Source organism: Corylus avellana, chromosome ca1 (genome assembly GCF_901000735.1).
Source record: "Corylus avellana chromosome ca1, CavTom2PMs-1.0".
Classification (NCBI taxonomy): Eukaryota; Viridiplantae; Streptophyta; class Magnoliopsida; order Fagales; family Betulaceae; genus Corylus; species Corylus avellana.
Window position 1 is genome coordinate 42,154,660 of NC_081541.1, and position 13,105 is coordinate 42,167,764.

A 13,105-nucleotide genomic window follows, 5' to 3' on the forward strand; every position below is an offset into this window, starting at 1 on the left:
GACCCGCGGACCCGCCGGGTCGACCCGCCAGACATGAATTTAATCGGGTCTTAATTGGGTAGACCTGATTAAGACCCGAACCCGATAAGCCTAAACTCAATACCTGCTAACTTTGTGTCATGTTCGTGTCGGGTTCGCGGGTAGTGTCAAAATTACCAGCCCTAATTCAACTCCACAAAATGCCAACGCGCCATCTCCTGTACAACCTGCCTACACAACCTCTACTTCACCCACCTTGATAGATCCCACATTTGACTCCAACCCCACCATACCAGAACCTCCGTCAAACATGCATCCCATGATTACAAGAGCCAAAAATCAAATTGTCAAGCCCCGAGTGTTTACTGATGGTTCAACTAGATATCTTCTTCCACGTGCCTTATTAACTGCAGGTGCTCTTACTGTGATAGAACCCACTTGTTATACATAGGCCATGATAGACGAAAGTTGGAGACAAGCCATGAATGTAGATTTTGATGCATTACTGAACAATCATACATGATAGCTTGTTCCTCCCTCTCAGACCAAGAATTTAGTAGGTTGTAAGTGGGTCTTTCGCATCAAACGGAAGGTTGATGGCTCCATTTATGTCAGAACCCAATTGTGACACGGCCTTGACAGTATGCAAATGGGTAAGAGATCAGGTTTATTTATTGAACATATTGGTGACACTCATTTTTCTTCACCCACTGCATCTTTTTATTTAATAAATGTTCTTCATGTTCCTTCCATTACCAAAAACCTTTTGTTAGTTCACAAATTTAATCTTGACACTAATACTTACATGGAATTTCATCCTTGGCATTTCTTTGTAAAGGAATAGGGATCAGGGATAATTCCTCTTCAAGAGCTGAATGAAAACTGGTTGTACAACCTCCCCTCCATAGTCTCTCTCAGTCCTATTTCCTCATTTTCCCACCTTTGTCAAGTCCACTCCAGCAGCAACAAATTTCATCCAGTTCAGTCTAGCATTGCGTCTTCTTTACCTAGTCATGTGTGAGCCTTTGATGGGGTGAGAACTTCTCTTCTTAATTGGCATTCCAGACTTGAGCACCCAACCTTTAATATTTGTTCTAGGGTTCTCTCACAATTTCATTTACCTTTTTTACTAAAATCATGTGTGCTGTGGTCTTTTTGTGTGTAAAAAATATCAATAATAAAAATAACCACTCGCAATAGAATGAATCCTTGTAAGATAGGGCTATATTAAGGCGTTGTTATTAAGTTTGTCAAGATCAAAACCAACTCAATTGAAAGAAGATTGATTTGTTTTTGTTTTCTAAAAATAAATACATAAAAGTAAAGAGAGATAGTAATAATGAGATAAAGAATAGGGGGTTGATTTCACTGCTAACCACATAACAATGGTTAATCATAAATTAACAAGGAAAATTTATACTGTGTATGATATAGGGCTCGTTTCACTCAAGTAGTCAAGAAAATACTATAATTAAAAAATAAGTATAATCCATCTTCAGTTGACACAGACCGTCTGCCTAGCCTCTAGATGCGATACAGTCTGTCTTCCCTAGGCATAGACTATCAAATCACTTAATCAATTACACGCAATCAATGGATAAGCATAACTCATCTTCCGATCGTATGAATTGTCTACATGAATTACACTAAGCTAGGGTGTAGAGTAATTCGCCTTTCCTAGGCATGGCTTATCATACCCTCTTGATCATGTGTTAGTTTTTACCATTGTATAGCAATCATTCATACAATTACAGAAAATATGAAGGATTGAGTTCAATCAAGATAAAAAGTTTTCTAAGACAAGAGAAGAATTTCATAATGATTGAATATAAACTTTAAAACCAAGTCCTATAAGTTACACAACCATCATGCATATAGAAAATTCCTAAATTAAAAATACAGTTAAACCATTATTACTTGGAAATGGCTATATCAACACGTTATTACGAATTTAGCCGCTCATGCAGATGCTAGAATGGCCTCCTACCATGTTCATCTTCTCTTCAACTCTTCAAGCCTCCAAGAAGATATTTTTTGTCTAAAACTAAGCACAACTGTCTTAAAGACTTAGAGGCATATTTATAGGATGTAAAACAAACCCTATAAACCTTAGAAATTCTAGAAAAATTGTGCTTCAGTCTCGTAGTCCAATTAGGAAGAAATCCAAGTACAAATCGGAATAGGATTGGTCCAAATTTTCTTTCTTATATTCCGGGACAATTTTGGCATAGCAAACATTCGAATTAGGAAACTATTAATTCATAATTATTTGTAGTATTTTACTGAGAGAGGTATTTCACAATTTTCTTTCCAATGCTGCTAGTTTCACTTCAATCAGATACTTGAGCTGAAAGTTATGATAAAAATACTAAGATGTGTGCAGAATTCGAAATTTAATCAAATCTGATTTTTAACTTCAATTAGAGAAATTCCGATTTAATCATTTTCTTGATTTGATTAAACTTAACAACATTATATAAGTCATCTAATATGATTGGTTAGGCTTAACCACATCTTCTAGGTCTTCTCAAAGTATGTGCTTTAAGCCAAAAATCAATAAAATTTCTCGCATCTTTATTATAAACCTGAAAACACTAAAACAACAACAAAATCAAATAGATAACAGTGCTAAAGAATTAACATATGCAAGTTAAGGGGCTTGAATGTGCAACATTTGACGCTTATCACACCCCCAAACTTATATATTGTTAGTGTCTTAACAATACAAAACTAAAAATAAAATGAAGAACAAAAAATAACTAACTAATTCCTTCTTTTATGGGATGCACGATTACATTTACCGTATGAAAGAAGCATTTTAAACCCCTAGGCATCCCTAGAGGACGAGTGAAGTCTCATGAGGGTTTAACAGGAATGGTACCCACAAACATTTCAGCATTATGTTATTCAAAAGAATAAAGCATCACAAAAATAATGGTTCTCATTCATTGGTAACCTTAAAAAGATAAACTCCACCTTCAAAATTCCAAGAAATCACAAGTCAAGTCACTTACAAATGACAGTTTGAGATGCAACAAGTTTCAATTAGTGCAAAGTGAACTAACACATAATCACGAGACTTCAAAATAATTCCAACATAAATGATTTAGCACCTTAAAATTCATTGGACTCCCTATCAGATGAAACAACCAAGGCATTTTTTTTTTTTTTAGTTGGAGGCTGTGCAATGCTTAGCTCCCTTAAGCTTTCTAATTGACCCATGTATCGAGCATTAAGCCAATGACTTCCAAACCAAATGGCTTTAGTGCATTAGGTGTAAAAACACCCCTAAGGGCTTACTATCTCGAGTCAAAAAGGCTACAAAGATAAACTCGTCATGTTATCAATCAAACTAAACTTCCAACCTTTTGATGCAAACACTCACTGCTTAATGAGGTAAGAGGTCTGGTTACTCTGTGAAAAGTTTAAAATGATCAATATTTGGTTTTTTCGCTTATGTATATGCCAAGGTTATTCATCCAATAAGTCACCAACTGCATTCAAGATATTGAAAACAAACATAATTGGTCTCAAATTTCAAACCTCACAAACATGTGCTAGTGTGCTCATGGTAAAAACAAATTGGAACAAGAAGCATCTCATGTTGCCAAAAGTAAGTAATAAGACTGAAATTTCCTACTCAGATGATCAGGTGTTCATAATTTTAAGCCCACCAATTTAATTAAAATTAAAGCTCAACCACATGCTTAAGAATAACATAACAAAAATATTAGACTACGATGTTGGTTCATAACCCCAAACTCAAAGTACACATTGTCCACAATGAGTATAGAACTGAAAAACAATAGTAAGAGGATAGGAATACCTGTATAAGAAAAAAATGTGGGGTAGATCATACCCCCAAACTTGAGTCTAAAAACACCGGTCCTGTAAAACAAAGTGATACTACAATCCATTAACAGTCAAGTGTAGTGCATTGTTGTCAAAATATAATCAAACTGTAAAAGAACAGAAGAACAATGGAGAAAATTCTTCAAAACATTGGCATATCTCATCGTCTTTTATGCCCTCACACTCACCAGCAAAATGGTGATGTGGAGTGCCAACATCGTCATATAGTCGAAACAAGATTAGCTTTACTCTCTCATCCTCATGTTCATTTTGATTATTGGGATGACGCCTTTCAAACATCTTGTTACCTCATAAATCATATGCCCACACCACTCTCCAAAATCAATCTCCTTATGAATTTCTTTTTCATACCTCTCTTGATTACACTTTATTACGTGTTTTTGGGTGTGGTTTCTGGCCTAATTTATGTCCATACAACTCTCATAAACTTCAACCTCGTTCTCTGCAATGTATTTTTTGGGTTACAGTCTTCGTCACAAAGGATATAGATGTCTTCATATTTCTACTCAGCGTCTCTACATCTCTCGTGATGTAGTTTTCGAGGAAAATATTTTTCCTTTTCACTCTCTCCCTTCACCCACGCCTATCCCCTCTCAACCCAATGGCTATTCCTTTATTTCCCACCTCATTCATAGTATTCCATGTCCTACTTTGACCAACTCATACGCACCCTTGTCCCCCACCCATCATGGTCACATGTCAACTTTTTCTCACCCATCACTTTCACCTACCCAATCACTCACTCCTTTAACCGACACACATTCATCACTACACATACCTACATCCTTGTCCCCCACACATTTCCTCACCACATCACCTTTTTCTCACCCATCACTTTTAGCTCCACAAAATGCCTACATGACATCTCCTATACAACCTGCCCACACATCCTCTACTTCACCCATCTTGGCAGATCCCACATTTGACTCCAACTCTACTATACTAGAACCTCCATCAAACACACATGCCATGATTATAGAGCCAAAAATCAAATTGTCAAGCCCAGAATGTTTACCTATGGTTCAAGGCTAGACTCGTAGCTAGGGTTTTCACCGGTAAGAAGGAATAAACTATTCAGAAACCTACAATCTAGTGGTCAAGCCTATTACGGTACATTTAATTTTGTCTCTTGCAATTTCATTTGGCTAGTCCATAAGACAGATTGATATACATAATGCATTTCTTCATGGTCACCTGTCTGGAGAAGTTTATATACTCAACCTCCGAGATATTCCCATCCTCAATAGCCAAATCACATATGTAAACTGCAAAAAGATCTTTATGGCTTAACTGGTATCTTTATCTCCCAGCCTCCTGTACTATGGTGTGACAACATAAGAGCCACCTATCTATCGTCAAACCTGATATTTCATGCATGCACCAAGCATGTAGAGATAGTCTTTTATTTTGTTCGTGATATGGTAGCTTCAAAATCCCTAGTTGTTTGGTTTCTCTCAACAAAAGATCAAGTGGCATATATTTTTACAAAGCTATTATCATCCATTCGATTTTCTACTCTTAGAGACAAGCTCAAAGTTGTTGCACTTGCACCCCCACTGAGCTTGAGGGGGCATGTAAAGGATAACGATAATGATAACTCTCATCAAACTCTATATACAAACTTGAAGTTATGATAAGTGTGAAGCTCCAGTTCTAACTCCAGTAGATAAGGATTGCAAGCTTTCAAATGTATAGCATATATAATATTATTCTTTGTAATTCCAATATATTTAGAAGAGTTAATGTATAACTCAAACTGTAATTGTACTCTCTATAAATACAGACCGCCTATGCTAAGATAAGCAAGGCAGAAAATATTATACTCATAAATCGTATATGTTTAGTCTCCATGAGGATGATTTAAAGTTTGTTTGAGATTGTATTAAGGAATTTAAAAAGTACTTTTAGTACACAAAAAGTTGTGTCAAACAAAATTGGATCTACTTGGTAATCAAATTTAAAAGGACTTTTTTGCCTTTGTTTTTCTCTCTAAAATGTCAAAAACTACGTTTTGGAAAGAACTTAAAAATGAAACTTTTAAAAAAAACAAAATTATATTTTTCAACACCATTTTAGGATAATTTTCTATGGTATCAATTTATCTTGGTGGATTTTAAGGACAATATATGAAATTGTGAATTTATTTTGATAGCGTTAAAATAAATAACTTAATTCTTGGGTTAAGTAGAATTTAGTCATTTATATTCATTTTAAGAAAAAAGATGGGTTAAAGTATTGATTAAATAATCAAATTTACATATTCTTATTAGTTTAAGCTTTTGGGATAAGTGATAATTTAACATGGTATGATTTATATCATAGCAAAAAATCGTGAGTTCGAACTCTGACTCCACAATCTCATAATTATATTACATATTTGATCACATGCTAGGCTTCACCTAAAAGTTTGAGTTCACACGTATATTGAGAGTGTTAAAATATTGATTTAATGATCAAAATTTATCATTTCCTATCAACTTAAGCTTTTGAGATAAGTAGTAATTTAACAAGAAGTATTCCAATATTAGTTTGCTTGATGAATTACAATATTTTTGTGGTGTTTGTTGTTTGAATTGGATTTAATTTTTAGGCTTTGATTAAATTGGTAAGTATTGTTTTACGTCACCAAATGGTGACATGTCAAAAATGACACGTTAGTAAAAAAAAAAATTCAAGGATCATTTGGCCAAGGAAGGTGAGGATCTCTTGTTCTCCTTTTTGAGGTTTTGAGTTACCCATTGAATGCAAAGCAATGTTTGGTCTTTGGCTATATTGATTTTTAGTTGATTGTGATGGAAAGGTGGCCAACCATGTTTTGTCAATTTTTTAACATATCCACTAAATTGCGAATTTTTTATGTTTAGGAATGTAATTGCAAATGTAATTAAAGTTTATGGAGGTTAAGTGAAGTTTTCTCTTATTTTTATTATTATATATAGACCACAGTCAAACAATCTACTAGTGTGATTCATGGCTATTGTACGTCAATAAGACATCATAATCTCTTCCATCCATGTATCACAACTCTAGCAACTTGCTTAATCATGGTTCATAAATGAGAAGTGTCTGCAAAAACTCCAAAAAAAGGTCTTTGAAAAAATTACAGTTTCCACCCCATTTACATTTATACCTCTAAACTTTGAGTTGTTGTAACTCACCCCTATGAACTACTATTTTGCTCTGAATTGCACCCTATGTGAGATTGGGTTGTTATAGTACACATAATCTATCACAGGTGAGGTAGAGTTATATATACAAAAGACATATACTATAGATAAATTATACTTTGCCCCTAGACCACCACCCCATTTGCACTCACATCTCCAAATATTGACTCGCTACAACTCTCTCCATGCACATGAAGTGATATCCATTCACATTTAACGTCCAATCTTACATGGGGTACAACTCAAAACAAAATGGTGGCCTGTAATGAGCCAAAGTTTATAGGTATAAAAGAGCCAAAGTTCAAGCTATTGTCACATCCTTTCCAACTAATCTAAAAGAGCTACAAGATAGTAAAAAATGACAAAATTAGCTTACAGGTTTTCCAAAAGTCACCATTTTAAAATATTAATCAAAAAATTTCAAATATGAATTTATTTCATACTAAACTATATATCCTTAATTATCTCTAACCCTTCATGTTTTTCTTTTATGGGATCTAATTCATACGTAAATAATTTTACTAAATACATTATGATGATCATGTCATAGATATCAGGCTAGAGTCACAAAATAGTAAAAAAATGACAAGGTTAGCTTAAAAGCTTTCAAAAGTCGCCAGTTTAAAATGGCTCTTAATCTTGGTAAAATCAAAAATCAAATATGAATTTATTTTCACACTAAATTTTCAACCTTTCATGTTTTCTTTTATGGGATGGATGACCAAATTCATCCGTAAATATAAATACATTATGAGAACCATGACAAAGAAATCAGGCTAGGGTCACATTCTCACCAACTAATCTGAAAGAGCCACAAGATAGTAAATTAAAAACATGAATTTAAAAGGAAATTTCATTTGGCTTAAAGGTTTTCCAAAAGTCACCATTTCAAAATGACCCTTTTTTTTTTCTTTTTTTTTTAAATAATACGAATTTATTTTCACACTAAACTATTCCTATATGTGAAAAGTCTCATAATAAAGGATTAATTCGGCCTTTATATATAAAGTTTGGCTTTTATATAGATGCTAATAATATCATCATGAAGAGTACTATCGGTGTGGTGGTGATAATGGGGTTGATTATGTTTTTATTAGTTGTCGTACAAGCTAATCAGACTCTTCCTCCCAATCTTCCACCCATGGAGAATCATGAAGAACAAATTAAAACTGTCTGCAATATAGGGTGCAGAATGAACTGCACCCTTCATGAACCTCTCAACATTGAGCGTCAAGATAATTGTATGGTTGGATGCGAGCCGAATTGCAAATCTTATGCTCATCGTCTTATTTCGAAATTTTCGAAATTTCATCTTTAAGCGGAGTTCAAAGATCTGCAGGTAAACCTTTTCCTTGCCCCCCTTCTCTCTCTATATCTTTATGAAATTAAGAACATCGACATATATATATATATATGTGTGTGTGTGTGATCTTGAGAATATGTGCAAATCAATTTACTTATGTATCTAACTAAGAAGGATTTTTAATTACCTTCTTTTTACATCGCGGTATAGAAATGTTAGACTAGTAAAACTTTGAACACCGTTTTATTATAAAGATTAATTTGTAACATATATATCCGTAAGTATGTATGTAAATTGATTTACATAAATTCAGCAAAATGAAAAATCTTTTAACCATATATATATATCAAGATTTCCACAATAAACTAATATGAAAAGTGGCCGTGCATGTTTCGCGAAACATGCCACCCCGATCGGGTGGCTTAGGTTTTGAATGGATTATTTTATGAGTTTTGTAACATGCATGTTTAAGGAAATATTATGGGTGGATGATTTAATTAATTAATTTCATGTTGTTTCAAGCTTGAGGAATAATTGTGGGATGATGATTTGTTGAATTGCATGTTAAAGTTTTGGTGATTTTTGGCTCATGCATATTCGGTCATGGCTTGTTTATGTATAATAATGATCTTTTAATTATTCTCGTTTATTTATGAGCTTTAATCTTTTTGTTGGAAAATTAAAATGCAAGATGGGATTTATGCTTGATAATTAATGGTGATTATTGGAAATGTGAAGTTGTTTTTGTTAAAGCATTGCTTTAATCCTACTTATTTATTTGGGAAAATTACAGTTTACCCCCTCAAAGTTGACAACGTTTTTCAATTTGAACACCAAAGTTTCAATTTTTGCAATTAACCCCCCCCCCCCCAAAGTTTCAAATTTTTGCAATTTCACCAATTTTATCCAAAACTTCCCATATTGCCCCTAATTTTTATTTTTTTATAAAAAATTTAAAAAAAAAATTCGGGGTGGCCGTAGCCACCTCTTTGGTCATCTGGTCATTTTTGCAGCCCTAAATTTGTTTTCGTTTTCATAAAAAATAAAAAATAAAATCATGGGCAGTATGGGAATTTTTAAATGATATTGGTCAAATTGAAAAAAATTGAAACTTTGTGGGGGTGGATTGCAAAAATTAAAACTTTGATGTTCGAATTGAAAAACGCTGTCAACTTTGAGGGGATAAACTGTAATTTTCCCTATTTATTTACTAAACATTGGGCTTAATCTTCCCCCTATAAATGTAAATTTACAGAGAGCTTAAGAATGGTGGATGGATCTGCGATGGCCTTGATAGCATGACTCACAGGATCATAAATAAGGAATGAAAGATATTTATGATTTTTATGTTTATGCATATTTGAGAGGGGTTGGACTCTCTAGCTTTTGAGGATTATGTATTTATTTAATGTATGAGACTTTGTGACGATTTGAGGGTTGAGATTTTATGACAATTATTGTTATATGAGATGATGATGGTTATTTCTATGGACTAATTGTAGTCATGTAATTATTTGTGGTGTTTAATTAATAATTATAGTGTTCTAGTAACATTATGGAATGGTTAATTATATATATAGTAGAGAAAAAACAAAATTTGTTGTATTTTTCCCTATCAAGCAAACTTATCCACAACAAATATGTGAACAACATACCAAAATCCATTATTGCAAACCTCGAAGAATCTAACCATAAACATAAAAATAATAAATAAATAAATAAAGGTTTCCCATACTTGGACCTCAACATTTCATTACAAAAAATGGTAGAAGTTGCTCAAATTTATAGGGTAGAGAGGATTGGTTTCTTTCTTCAATTATAACTAAGGCTGTAATCCAGCTGAGCCGAGTCAACCTTTAAGATTTTAAGACTAGCTCGTTTACAAAGATGCTTATTCAAACTGAGCTCGAGTTCGAGTTGAGCTTTGAAGTGTGTGTTCAAGCTCGGCTCATTTAAAGTTCAAGCGAGCTCGAGCTCAAGGTCGAGTTCGTTGAGAATGCTATTCAAGCCAAGCCGGACTCAACTCGAGCTCGAGCTAAGTTATTAAATTCTTTAACGTATGTCTAAGCAGAGTTTAAACCTGAATTTTAAAACAACCTCTAAACATTTATCTATAATATAAATATAAATACTAAGTAATTTATATTACATATATTACTTAATTACTAATATACATACTTAAATTTATATAACTAATTTTTAGTAATAAATTAATATATATTTGTGTGTGTATATATATATTAACGAGCCGAATAAACGAACTGGTCAAGCTTTAAACGAGTTGAGCTCGCAAGCTCCTATCGAGTTTTCTCGAGCGAGTCGGGTATGTATCATTTACTAATCGAGCGGGCTTCTATAATAGCAAGCGGGTTTGTACGATATCGAGCTCGAGTCGAGTTCAACCGAGGGGGTATTGAATGGGTTGTCAAACGGACTGGTTTATTTACAGTCCTAATTAGGGGTGAAAAGGCGGTTGTGGTTAGTGGCTGAAACCACTATTAACCGCCTCCACTAACCGCTCCCGATTAGCTGTTAACCGCATCCGACTAACCACTTTTTTACTAACCGCTTTTGAAAACTAAAATTTTTCATTTTTGCTTGCCACAACTACTAGCTCATTTATGCTCAAACTTGGAAAATTTTTTAATTCTCGGCTTGCGAGTTGCCCTAGCTAGCCCACTCAATACAACAAGAGCATGGTTTCAAACAGGAAGGGTATGCTTAGGAGTGGGCAGATTAACCGTTACCGTTTAACCGGCCGTCTACCGGCTTCGACCGAACCAATATTAACCATAACCGTTTAACCGATATTCTTATCGGTTAAAAATTTTGTACCAAAATTCTTATTGGTCTGGTCCGATCCGGCTAACCATTTGTTATTGGTTAACCGTTTTAACCAATAAGAACCGTTATGGGGGAAGGTTGGTAACAAAACCAATCTAGTTCAGTTGGTATGGCACTAGAGCACAAGGCTTAGATCCTCGTGGTTGTGGGTTTGAGCCCCTATGGTTCTTTTTTTTTTTTCATCCTCCTCTCATGCAGCAGACTCTTTCTTCCTCTGTTTTTCTTTCTTTTCCTTCTCACCATTTCTTTTCCCAATTCCCACGCCCACGCCACATATTTCTTTTCTTTTTTTTCTTTTTTTCTTTTCCTTCTCACCATTGCAGGAGAATGGCTTTCTTCCCTTTTTTTTTTTTTTTTTTCTCTTTCTAGTTCTCCCAACATCCGCCCCCATTTGCTCTTACAGACCTCTCTTTTAGAATCAAAGATTCAATTCATGTAAGAGTTTTTGCCTTTTGGTGCTTGGAGGTTAGAGAAGTAGAGCACACTAAAGAATGTGAGATTTATAACCAGTTAACCAGTTTAACTGAACCGTTTAACCGTGTACCGTTATAACCGATAATTTCGGTTAAAATTCTTATCGGTTCGGTATCGGTTAAGAAACCGTTTAACCGAAAATTATCGGTTAATAACCGATAAGAGCCAAAATCGAACCGTTTTGACCAGTACCCACCCCTAGGTATGCTTCCTTTTTATAGAGGAGCAAAAGGAAGGCTTTTTGTATCCTAACCGATGTAGGACCTACTCCAAAGACTTTTTTTTCTTTTTCTTTTTTTCGTAGTGGAGGGCAATAAGGGCATAATTGGCCAATGGCCAGTGAATGGTGGAGCTAGAAATTACGCGGGAAGGGCTTTTTGTATTTTTGTATTTTTTTTTCATGTCTACAAGAGGGATAGGCGGATTCGAATTAATGACCTCTACTTTATTAGGCGTGGTCCTAGCCGATTGAGTTACTTCTTATAAACTTTTTTGTATTCTAATCTTTTTATATAAAAGCAAGGCTGGGAGGTTTTTACAAATCTTAGCTTATTGATAATCATTGGTTACAATTTAACAGTTATTACCTTCAAAAAATGTGGATAAATATGGTACTGCTAAGTGATAACCAGCAAAATTTCAAACTATTGAATTTCGAAACATGAAATGGGTTTAATCATGATGGTGGTGATCATGATTACTGAAATGGGTTTAATTTTATATATATATATATTCTAATCTTTTTATATAAAAGCAAGGCTGGGAGGTTTTTACAAATCTTAGCTTATTGATAATCATTGGTTACAATTTAACAGTTATTACCTTCAAAAAATGTGGATAAATATGGTACTGCTAAGTGATAACCAGCAAAATTTCAAACTATTGAATTTCGAAACATGAAATGGGTTTAATCATGATGGTGGTGATCATGATTACTGAAATGGGTTTAATTTTATATATATATATATATATATATATATATATATAAGTGATTAGCGATTATAAAAGCAGTTAGTTGTTCTAGATTTTCACCCCTAGCCCTAATTATAACTCTACTTTTTATCAAATTGTAGAAGCTTAATAGGAAACCACATCCTTTATTGACCAATAAAATAAAATAGCAAAAGGAACTGAGATTAAATAGCCTTGTATCTTAAATCCAATAGAATCATATGTGCCATGTCATGTAGGCCAAATAAAATTCTTACATTCTTTGAATTGGCCGAGATGACCAACATATTATTGGCCTAAATATGGTTTTTGGGTGCAATAAATCTAATCCATCCTTATTTTATTTTTATCATTATATCACAAAGTCAAATAACCTACTAGCACGACTCATGGCGATTGTAAGTCAATAAGACATCATAATCTCTTTCATGTGTCATAACTCAAGCAATTTGCTTAATCATGGTTCATAAATAATCAGGGTTTGCAAAATTTTCAAAAAAAAAAAAAATATGTC